The sequence below is a fragment of the Podarcis pityusensis genome, assembly GCF_964106645.2.
Source record: "Podarcis pityusensis genome assembly, chromosome: 1".
Classification (NCBI taxonomy): domain Eukaryota; kingdom Metazoa; phylum Chordata; class Lepidosauria; order Squamata; family Lacertidae; genus Podarcis; species Podarcis pityusensis.
The window spans coordinates 59,535,941-59,548,882 of record NC_138028.1 but is presented as its reverse complement, the minus strand read 5'-3'; positions in this window follow the sequence as shown (position 1 = coordinate 59,548,882).

The following is a 12,942-nucleotide window of genomic DNA, read 5'->3' as shown; positions in this document are numbered from 1 at the left end:
ATTTTCCGCGCTGAGTTTTAAGAAACACCGATAAAAGTGAAAAGCGAGCTCCGCGATGCAAATACCAACAGGCTGCTGAGCTCGTTATTTGCATAAGGACAAAGCCTCATAGTCTCTTTTCTCCTTGGGAGAGAGAAAAAAATAGGCACAATTTAAAAACAGATGGCTTATGAAACAATTCACAGAAATTGGGTAAAGTCACTTAAGAATCCTTCATCTGTCACGAGAAACACCATTATGTACTGCTTGCAAAATTCATTGAACACTGGACAAAAGCTGGAAAACAAGCAACAGCTTGGAGAGGCTGGACTATTTGGAGAGGACGAATAAATGGGGCGTGGATCTTTTCATTACTGTATGAGGCAGCCACGGCTGATGCCATGTGGTGGCTGGCTGCTCAGTGCCCTGCGTGCATTTGAGGTGGGGGGGGGGCTGTTCTTCAGCTTTCCACTGAGCACCACTACCACCACTGCTGGCCAATTTATGATTCCTAGACAAGGCCTCAACAAACACCTTCAAAGGAAGAAGAGTAAATAATAAATGAACATCCGGCTATCTTTGTTTTTATTTATTTTTTTCAATTTATATCCAGAATAAAAATCTGTTGTTTTAATTGCACGTGACATTTTATCAAAGGACTGACAAACGCTGATGTTGAAAACCTGCCAGGTTAACCACCAGAATCATGTTTGCTAGGGAATCACTTGAGAAGGTGGAACTAGAGTTTCAGTGCATGAAATTTCATTCCACCAGTAGGTGCTTCCCACTGAATCAGAAACCTCAAATGGTGCCTTCCTAGCCATTCAGTGAATGAAATTTCACTTATACTAGTCATACCAGGCACAGCCACCAAAGGCCAAATTAGGGCCCAACTCAGTATTTCTGGCCCAAATCCCTTTGTACATAAACAGATACAATGATTTAAATACATACCTAAAAATGTAATCGATGGTCTGAACCAAATGTGTTTGCAGGGCTGGCTCAATACATTTTGTTGCCTGAGGCGAAGGCAAGATGGCGTCCTGCCCCAAAGCACATAAACCAATTGGACTGGTAGTTCATTCTTACTGCAGCACTGGTGAAAATATAGTGTCTTTCACTGCATTTGAGGGCAGCAGACTAGTGTAGGGGGTACAGGGCACTCATGGTTCTGGCTACCCCACCTCTGAGTCTGATGTTAGCAGCAAAATGCAGAAATCCATGCCCTATGCAGCTTTCAGCTTTCTATGCACCTTTCTCAAGAATGGTGAGCCTTTAGGCTAGCCTGGGTTAGCTTACAATCTTTGGAGACTCTCTGTGCTTCTCCCATCTCTGCCCTGAACTAGGCAGCCTAAGCTTGTCTGCTATACAGGGATGGTGTGTTGTATTTGACTTGACAGATCACAGTCGCCACAGGCCTGTTCTTGCTTCATGCCGAAAAGGCGGGTCAGTTGTTCCCCTGCTCCAATTTAGCCATATAATTCACATATGTTCTCATAGTTCTGAGCCAGCTCCTCATCCTATATATAGTCTACAGTGTTCTCGTTATTTTTGGTGTTTGCTTCATTGGAACAGCAACCTTTGAATTAGTCACTGATTTCCTTTTGAAAGGATGGAAACACCAACTCTTTGTAGCTAATAATAGGAATAACATTGTTAAAGAGCAACATTAATATAGATCTATATATATTATTAATAGGCTCTTCATCTGTGTCAAACAACGTCTTCAGAAAAGGGCTCTGTTTTATTGTTTTGTGTGCTGTGTGAGTCATAGGGAAAGTGTTAATCTTTTCAAAATCTTCAAGATCGGAAATGAATCATGTATTTGTGCCAAATCTTCCAAGGCCAGATCTGAAAACCTAAACACATTATGGGTCTAATTCAATGTACACTTTCTTGGATGAAAATAACTGAATAGTGTTTTTGTGTAAGCATACATAAATGTTGGTTGTAAATCCATTTAGTGAGCATTGTGCAAAGGGGGAATCCAAAAGGAAAATAACAAGCAAATGTCTGCCTTATTTATACCAAGCAGCTACTGTAGTGGGGGGAAATGTGTACTGTGTCTGCACAGTACAAAACCTAGGAGATTTACTAGTCCAAATTATGTAATTGCGGTCCAAATATTTGCTAGAGACAGTAAAAGAATGTATGTTATATAATGGCATCTTCATACAAAACCTCCTTGATGGTTGAACTAGGAGGGCATCCTGAGGAGACGGGAGGGGGGCAGGGGGCAGGAAGTAAGGGGAGTGAGCATGTGTGCAAGAGAGATTATTGCAGAGTTTAAACCCAAATTTCACAAAGTGAGATGACCAATTGCTTTTCAGCGTTTTCGAAGGGAAAGCTGTCAAACAGCCGAGTTGGCCTGTGTCTGGAGATCTACTATTAATCACAACTCAAAAGCCCAGCAGGATTTCCTTCTCCTTTTTAAAAAACAAAAAAAACCTGCCTAGGTTAGTGCTACTTTGCTCATGCTGAATGAACATAGCGGAGTTATACAAGCACAGCTAGAAGGCAGGAGGGCACAACCTTTCCCTCCCCACTTCTTTCCTGAGAGAGGCCATTATTAATGACGCCGTCCAATCTTTACCCATTCTGACATCATTTTCTGTGGGTTACTGTCTGTTCATCGCCCCTCTTCTAATATTTTTGGATCTATTTGCTCCACTCCTCTGAAGCGAGTCTGACAAAAATGCATTGCAAATGGCATCCTAAATGCCACAGTGGTAAAACTTGCTACTTGCAAAATGAAATCAATAGCATGGTTCAGACATTGGCCCAGTTCACTTGTAACAATATGCTAAACCATGGCTTGACATGAATGTTTGACTTTTTGGGCTCCTCTTTGGACTAGCTGCCACTGTTAGCTAGTCTGAGTGGTTTCTCTTAGCGTGGCATCTGAATGCAGGCTTGAGGTTTGTCTCCTCCAGACAAACCATGAGTACCATGGAACAAACCTTGGTTACAGTTTGTGGTTTGTCTGGAGCAATATAAACCATGAGCCTGTGTTGAGACAACATGCTGAACCATAACTTGGCTTAGTGTTATGTATGAACTAGGCCATAGTGACCTTGGTCTGATGAACCATGGGTTGCAGTCTGTGGTTTCAGAAACCTCTGAAGAATTTAATTCAGGCACAGAGGGAAGGCAGGAGAGAAGCACGAGTATAGGTGCAATGCACCTTATTAGTCCAATAAAGCATGCTTTATCAGACTGAAATCATTACATCTGATCCCTTGTGTCATTCTTGTATTCATTTGCCCACTGCCCATATCTCTAGTCATCAGGAATATCAACAAAACACACCAACTGGATCGATTGAAGAATCTCTGCTGTAGCAGCCACAATTCTGTGTAGTTCTTCTGGTCCTGGCTGAGATCAGCAAATGCAGCAGTTGTCATGTGACAACTACTGCATTCACTAAACCCTTTATGTCTTTTGTTGGAGGATAGTGAACTTTGCTTAGGTGCTCTCGTTCCCCCCTGCCAGGCACCTGCTCTAAAGGTGCTCAAGGTTTTGCCTAGTGTGAAGCTGGTTATTGACGCTAGAGAACTCTCCATTTCCAGCACTGCTTGCAAGTGTGACTAAAAGCTGTTTTTATTAAATTTCTTTCTAGGTAAGCAGAGGTGAAACCCTTGGGAGAAATTCATCAGAAACCTGAATGAGTCCAGATTTAGGTCACAGGTATTTATAGGAATCCTGTCCCCAGCAGTTGAAGTCCTCTCTTGTGATGATAGCGATGAGCCACTGCAAGCCATTCAATATATAATGATGTGCAGAGGCCTTGTATAAGCACCTTTCAGCAGGAGAGCATATGCCTTACATGCAGAAGATCCTACATTTCATCTCTGGTATCTCAGTCTAGAGTTTCTGCCTGAAACCCTGGAGAACCAGGCACTGCCACACCATACAGACCAGTGTTTCCCAAACTTGGGTCTCCAGGTGTTTTTGGACTACAGTTACCATCATCCCTGACCACTGGTCTTGCTAACTAGGGATGGTGGGAGTTGTAATCTAAAAACAGCTGGAGACCCAAGTTTGGGAAACACTAGTGTTGACAATATTGAGTGACATGGACCAAGGGTCTGACTCAGTTTCCTATGTTCCTATGATAGTTTTGAAGGTGTGTTGAATTTTGGGTTCTTTGGTATTCTACTCATGAACCACCATGAGTCTGGGGATTGTTCCATCAGTGCAGGTATCTTTGCTCGACAGACAGAACCATCTCACCTCTGCTCCCCTTGCTTGCTGTTCTGGGGGCTTTCCTGACCCTTCCAAGCAGATCTGAGGAGAACGCAGGGGGAGTGGGGGGAAAGTCCCATTCCACTAGGGGGACTCATTCTAATAGCTTCTACTGGCACAACAGCTGAGTTGAATTTGGTCCCCAGTTCCTGACATAAGCAGAAGGTCATCTAAAATAGGTATATAGAGGCCTCAGATGCATTTTCTCCCTATAAGCCATTCGGAGACCATGTGAATCAAAGTTCCCAGGAACCAATTCATTTATCTCCACAGTGCGTATATTCTAGCGCTACAACTACTTTAGTGAATACCTTTCCAAGAAAGGAAGATTTAAGAATGTCCGTCGTGGGTTAGAGTCTTCAAGGAGATTCTGCAAAGCTCTCTGCTTATTTTCAATAGGGAATTGTTAGTATAACCTGTCACCTTCCCTAGCCGGAAAATTTAAACTTTGTTGCCTATATTGTCTATATGTTAAATAATGGACGTGTTTAGCGGCTTGTACTAACTGGGGCTGTACTGCATGTTCAGCCAAACCTTTTTATTATTATTATCACAAAAAGGGGCTGGGGGGGGGGGGGAAAGGAAGGGGGGTGACATGTTTCTCAAGAGTTCCCAAACGTCTCTTTCTTTTGAGCTTGTTTGGAGCACCTTAACAGCCCTGACCACTTTGTTTTTGCAACTAGAGCCCATTTCAGGCATTCTGGATGGATTGCACAAATTCATTGATTGAGTTCACTCTATAACTTTCCCTTTGCAATTTTTCAACACTCCTCTGTGCATACGCATGGATGCCCATAGGCACTTCTACCCCCAAATAGGAGCCTATGCTGGTACAAGATTTCTCTCTCTTCATTTTGGCATTCTTTTTTTAGTTGAAAGAGCACATTCACAAAGCAGCTTCTCATGTGTCCAGTCACACACTTTGTTGACTGTAATTTTTTTTTTAAATAAAAAAACCTCTTGTATTCTTTGAATTTGGGTTAAGAAAGGAGTGCTCCTCTTGTGGTACCACTCCAGCACGAGGTCATTCATCTCTTAAATTCTAGTTCAGAAGATGTATTTTGAAATGTAATTTGCAACGCAGTCCTGCATATGTCTACTCAGAAGTAAGTTCTGTTGAATTCACTATTTGCTCCCAGATTGTGTCAAGGATTGCAGCCTTAGTTCTTTAACCATTTATTTATTTATTATTAATTTGTATCCTGCCCTTGGAGCCAAAGTTTCCAAAGGCAGGGCATAAAAATAGTAAAACATCCCCAACACAAATATCACGAAACCAGCAAAATATATAAAACAGAAAATAAAAAAAAACAGAATTCAGAAAGAATCTAGCAGCAAATTAGATCATCAGTGATTTCCACAGGCTAAAGAAACAATTAGCCTGTTCCTTTAGGGGAGTGCAATTCTACTCAAAACCATCTCTTCACCTCCTGGTATTAAAAAAATACCACCTACCAACCAAAGTCCAGTGTTTTACTTGAACCGATATACTCCCCGGACCACTTTAATTGCCACTATTTTTACCTTCCCCAGTGTTTTGAAGTGGCCTGCATAGAACTAAGCTCATTATGCCAGCGATGTGGACACATCAAAGACCAATCTAATGGCACTTGCTGTTTTATTTGAGATCCTTTTCCTTAATCATTCCTAGCATTCCATTTGTCTTTTTCACTGCAGCAGGGTAGAAATGATTAGGGGCTGCTGCTGCAATCCTATGCGCACTTGCGTGGAGGTGAATTCATCTGATCACAGTGAGCTGCATGACTTTTTACTGAAAGTAGCTGTGGATTGAGCAGTCTCAATGTAGCAGCGAACAGGGAGGCAAGGGTCTATTTTAAGTGGCGACCAGTAACAGCCCCAGTTTGCACTGCTCCTGTGGCCCATTGAGGAACATTGGTTATATATAACCCTGAACCTCCATTGCAATCATCTTTGGATGCCCTTGCCCAGGTGTCCCTGCCTTCTAGGCTAGGCAGGTGATGACCAGGGAGAGCATCTTTACTACAGTGCAGGGCAGGGGGACAAAGAAGTGCTACAAGTATAGTCATAATTGCATTATACGATCAGGAAACCATATGAGCTGCCTTAGGCTTGGAATAAAGCTCTTGCAAGCAAAACACAGATGCCTTATGACAGTGGAAGAAGATCACTTTGTGTTTCATCTCTTACATACTATTCTGGATACACAAGAAGAGAATATTTCATTAATTGGCTTAAAGCCGTGAACCACGCAGTGATTACTGTGTTCCTCTTGCTGCCGAAGATCAAAGAGCTGACCATGGTTTGTAACAACAAATAGCTACATATTAATATAATATATAATCTTTTCCAGCTTCCTCCTCATTTCCCAGAGATGCACTTGATTCACCATCTTTGCTTGAACAGCTGTGGCTGTAATATGATTGAACTCTATTTTATCCTTTCTTACTAGCTCCGCAGAGCTTGGAAAGAAATCAATCCAGCAATACAACGCCATAAGAAGTAATATTTATAGATCCGTTTAGGCACAGTCTACCAAGCCTATCTGCTGTGGGAAAAGAAAAGACAAGTCATTTCAGCTGAATTTGGTTTTCAGTTTCCAACAGGTTCCACTTGTAAAGCCGTTTGACTCCCAGACACTGAGAAAAGCAACATTAGAGAAAATTAAACTTTCATGGTGTCTGGGTTCTTTTTTCAAAGAAGATCCTAATTCCTGAAGCATGTGTTCATGCACCTCTTATAGATGCAATCCTGTACATGCAGTCCTCAGAGTAAGTCCCACTGAACTTAGTGTGGTTTATGTCTGAGGAAGTCAATTTCCCTCACAGGGAATCGACCTTGGGGACAGATCATGAGCTTAGGTAGCTCCGTGTCACAGGGAGTTCTTGGCTGCGTCTTTTCATATCGGCCAATCTGATTGGCCAAAGGGGGTGTGGCTTAGCCCATTTAAATAAGCCGTGGCCAGGCTCTCACCCTCTTTTACCTTGCTCCTGCTTGCACAGTTCTCCCTCTCTCCCTAAGGTTAGGTCCTTATCCTTTGACCTTGCTATGGACTTCGGTTGGTCACCTTGGTTGTCCAGGGGGCCTGGTAGGATTTTTTTCCACTTGGCAAATTGGCACCAGCCACTTGGTTTTTTGCCTACCTCGTAGCAAATCATCATAACTTTGTAAGGTTTGGCGGTTAGGCATTGGGAGTATTCAGTTGGAGGTGAGGGGAGGTGGCGGCCATCACCTACCCCTCCTATTTCAAGGGTATTCCATTAAAGGAATCTAGGGGGTGTGTCCAAAGCCCAGACAGGGGCCAAGGCCATAGCACGACCCCTATCGGTGACCCTGGGGGAATTCCTAGTTGATGTGCATCAACAGGGCTCCCCCTATCGGTGGTTAACCCTTACTAGACTCCTGGCAGGTGGGCAGGAGTCAGATATAGTAATTGGTTCCAATGCCTAAGCCAATACCACTCACATTCTGTAATCAATAAAGTTGTGGCCTTTTTCAACCCATTAACCTAAATTCTATTGTCAAGTGTCTTTATTCTACAATGGGGGAGGGTTCAGGACCTTGCCACTCAATGCATGTATATGATTGTGCTGTAAGACCCACTCTGCCTTCTCGGGATAGCTCTGTACCCCAAAGACAGCATGGCTGCTTGCGCTAAAGGAATCAAGGCCAAGAAGAATTCCAGGATGCCCTCGTATGATGGGAATGTGCTTTTCCTAAGAGGAAAACAACATGTTTCCCTGTTCTTAAAAAGTGTGGTGAACAGTACCCAGGTAACAATTTCTGGAGAAAACGGATAGAGCAAAGTTTTTCTCCCGCTTTTATAACACTAGAACTCATGGAAAACCGATGAAGCTGAAGACTCAGGACAGACAAAAGAAAGCACTTCTTCACACTGCACATAGTTAAACTGTGGAACTCACTCCCACAGGAGCCATGAACTTGGAAGGCTTTCAAAGAGGATTAGGCAGCTTTATGGAGGATAAGGCTATCAATGGGTAATCACCATGATAGCTATTCTCTGCCTCGATGATCAGATGCAGGAATGCTTCTGAATAACCATTGCTGGAAACCGCAGGAGGGAAGAGAGCTCTTGTGCTTGAATCCTGCTTGCAGGTTTCCTATAGGCACTGCGAACACAAGATGCTGGGACTAGATGGGCCGGTGGCCTGATCCAGCAGGCTCTTCTTATGTAGCCATCTTAGTCTGTTGCAGCAAAAACAACAAAAGAGTCTTGTAGTGTGTGAAAGCTGTACAAAATATGGCACAAACATTTTTGGACTACATGAGATGCTCACCTCACCTCACCTCACCAGGTGTTCACTTCATCAGGTATGTGAAGTGTTATCCTGAAATGCAGGCATATATGCATGTGGTTGGGAAGGGAATTATTAACAGCGAGGTCAGTGGAAAATGACCTGCAGAAACAATGAAGGCAAGGATAATTAATATTCATTATAATACTAATAGATAATTTTAATTAATTTTAATATCGATATATAATTATATTGTTATAATTAATGCTTTATATTTTATTATATTAAAATCAAATGTCTAATTAATATTTTATATTTTAATTAATTATATTAATATAATATAGTTAATTATATTAATAGTGGTCATTCACAGAAAACAGTTGCTGATAGTACAGGCATCCTGGCATTGGTAAGATACCTTTAAATAACAAATTTCTTTAATCTTCTGTACTATCTTCCCTTTGCTTCCTCACTAAATCTTAATAAAGATACCTAATACTGTTTTCTTACATTTGTATGAACACACCCTTAGTGTCTAGGCATGCACTTCAGCATCAGATTACCAAAGTTCACATTCCCATAGTTCTCTGCACATGACGTTGTTCATTAGCCTATCAATAATCAATGTCCCGTCTTTTGTTCTTGGGTGCTTCTTTAGACTGTAACTGCAAGAAGCTTTTTCATATTCAGGAATGTCCATTCTCACTCCTTTACAGCCTACTTGCCCTTTGTAGGGTGTGGAGAATGTTACTGAGATTGTACTTGCACTATGAAACAGTTCACAGAGTCGGCCCTTTGATTGGTAGGTGTAGGAGATAAAAGGGGGGGGAGAGTCATATTTACTAGGGCATAAGCTACCAGAATGTGCCATATAAAAGCAGTAACACAAAACTGAAAGTAGATTAGTTTGTGATTGTCTGTTAGATTGTGGTTTCTCAGCAACGTACCACTTTGCGGTGAAGAAGACAGTAAAAAGACAGAGCATTTTGCATTTGCTTTTTCATGCCTGAAAACTCTCTCTCCCTGCAAAGAGAAGCAAAATCAGAATACCATGCCCGTTAAGCACCCGGACTCTTCAATGGTCTGCAAAGGCCGATAAAAACACTGACTCACTCACTTACACTGTAATCTCACAGTCATGCCACTACAATGCTATTTTCCTGAAGATGTATATGAATCGCCTTTCTAGCGACCTTTTCACCCCTGCCATGCATAGCTAACTCGCTTGGGTCATTTGTCTTACTGGCACCTTTCTCCAAGGCACAAGCTCTCTGACTATAGCACACTGTTGTCTGGAATTAAAAGGGCTGACGGGGTTGATGGTGGGAAGTGGTTTGTGGATGGTCCTGCATTGTTGTGGGAACAGTTTGGGGCTCAGGATCAGTTTTCACTCAGAACTAGAGATCCTCAGCTGAGGTCCTGCTGTTGGCATCTCCACTATTGGGAGTCAGGCAGGGGGCTAGTAGTGATGGGGCAAAATCCCCTGGTCAGGCTTAGGAAGCTATGACTATTAAAGTGGTAAAATCCCACTTTTAATATATAGCACAGATAGGTCCATAGATGGTTGGAATCCGTGTGCTTCTGAATACCAGTTGCTGGGGGATTTGTACTCTAGCTTCTCACAGGCATCTGATTGGCCACTGTGAGAATAGAATTCTGTACTAGTTGGAAATAATGTTTTTGTCAGATGCAACAGGCTTTTTATGTTCCTCTGTTGTTATAGGACCAGTGCAGATAACAGCACAAAAACAGCAAATAGATGCTTTCTCCACTAGGGCTGGCTTGTGAAATTAGTTTGGTTCACATTTTATTGCACCCCCATCTTAATTTCAACATTCTGAACCAATAAACGAACTGAAATGCTGCTATCCTTTGGTGATATAGTTCTCCAAACAAAGATGCATACCGAAAAGTAAAGAAAAGAAAAGAAAAGAAGAGAAGAGAAAAGAAAAGAAGAGAAAAGAAAAGAGTATATTAGGGGGGAAAGTATATTAGGATGTATATTAGTGAAAACAGCATACAAAAATGCATGATATTAAGTAAAATAGCTTGTAAAATGCATACATTAGGGGAAATTGCATACAAAAATGGTGAAAAGGAGAAATGGTCATAAAAATGCTTGTGTGTTTTCTTCCTCTCTTGCAAACTGTTGCAAAAAATGGGGTAAACTGAATTTAAGATTGGAAAATTGAGGAACATGGGAGAAACCAACATTGACAGATTCATTCATCTCTAATCATCCACTATGCAGGAAATCTCCCCTTGCCTTCTTCCAGGGACTATTTTGAGTCTGCCACATACCAGACTTCCTTCTACAACTTGACATTTGGGTCATATTTTCAGTGATTTTACTTCAGTATATTTACTTTAGAACTGCATATTTCATTCCCAACAAGACTGAAGGCTCACGGTGCTTTTTCAAAAGCCTAATCTGTCAGCTTTGCTAGGCACATTCTCTCTCTCTCCAGCTATTAACACAGAAATCTCCAGACAGTCTTGTTCTCCTTTGCACAGGATGGAATAAATCTGAACCTTCCACTTGACTGCTGTTTGTCACCCTGGGACCTCACTGGCTCAAACCTGTCAGGGAGTTTAACATGATGTATATGACCCATTTAAATCGGGATACATTTATCACCTGTTTGGATCAAAGCAGGGCTGCTTCAAAGGCATCCGCTCAATTGTGATGATGTAAGGAGCTGACTTTATCTATTGTTTAATGAGTATATCTTTTCTTTTATATCTGGCATTCAACATGACGAAACTCCTGCAAGGATTTTTCCATTGCTGGAGGTTATATAATATACAAGTTTTTCCTCAAGACGTCTTTACTCATGGGCAACTCCCAGTATGCAATGTGCATACTTTTTATACCAGACTAAGACAATTGGGTCACGAAGAGTCGGACACGACTAAATGACTAAACAACAACAAGACGATTGGTTTCAGGGAACAAGGGAATGCATGCAGAGTAAAGCAAACACCTAGTGAACTGGAACTGTTTCTCTTCATTCAAATGTTATGTTGGTCATTGTGCATGGACAATTTGGAGAGGAAACTCAGATATTGGGGAATCAGAGGGCCACAACTTTTCTGGCTGAATTCGGGGTGGGGAGGTTTTGCATCCACACTATCCATTCATAGCATTCTTATACCAATTTAACTGTCATGGCCTCCCCCAAAGAATCCTGGGAACTGTAATTTGTTAAGGATGCTGGGAACTGCAGCTCTGCGAGGGGTCTCTTAACAACTCTCAGCACCCTTAAACAAATTACGGTGTCCATTATTCTTTAGGGGAAGCCAAGTCAATGTAATGAAAATTGACAGCCCCACTTCAGTTCTTGCGGATCTAAAAAGTTCCAGAATTTGTTATAAAATATGTTAACATGGAAAAGGCTAAGAAACCTTAGTTGGGCGGGGGGGGGGAGTATTTGTATGGTACTGAAAATACCAGAGTTCAGGGTAGGTGAGCCTCACTGGGGAGAATATTCCAAAGCCAGGAACCTCCCTTCCTAGTAGCTACCACTGCACCACTGGAGAGGGACTCTGAACATGATCTTAAGGTCTGGGTAGGGCAACTGGCCCCAAGGCATTTACAATTAACTTCAGCCGATTAATATTATTATGAGGTATACAGTACCCCCCCTCTAATATCCAAAATATATGTGTGTATTGGAATCCTTCTCAGACCCCTAACAGTGACCATCATTAGCTTTCTGGACTACAAGGGAAGGATGGCGGGTCCATAGTCAGAAAGTAGGAGAGGAAGCAGATTTGGCTTATATAGTCCTCCAGAGACTGAATCCCCTTCATTGGCTAATTCAAAAGAGGTGGCAAAGCCCCACCACCAATTGCATTGTGATGTTGGGAAAGGGAGCCAGTCCGGCAAAGGAGAAACAACTCAGCCTGCTCTTAGTGATTATAACAGGCATTTTCTGCGCCCTTCATCATCTGGATGCTGGTAATGTTTTTAAAGAGGAAGTGTGGCTCCTCTGTATGTACTCTTGCTCTTCTCTGAACTCAACCATAGTTATCCTTAAGTACAAGGATAGACAAGATTTCTCTTTTTACCCGTGCCTGTTCCTCCTCATTAGTGCTTTGCTCTATATGTTTCTTCTACCTCCAAGGAGTTTGCTGCCCTTAATTTCAATGGAAAAATTAAAATGTGCTCAAATCTTTCTCATTGAAATGAACAGAACTTCAAGAACTTGGGCAAGATCACTGCCTGTGTTTAAAATGCCAAGCGAAAGTCCTGCATGTTTCCCATTAATCCTCATGGAGCTTAAATGCATTTTACTTAGATTGCATTGCACTCAGTGTTACGGAAGTGAAGTCCTGATCCTCAACACATTATGTAAGCATAGACTCCACTGAATTGGAAAAAATCACATTCGTGGAATCTCTTTTGTATTAGTAGAAAAAAATCTTCAATTGATGCTGTTTTCTTTATCATATTTCATTTTTTTAGGGGGAGTCATTTTAG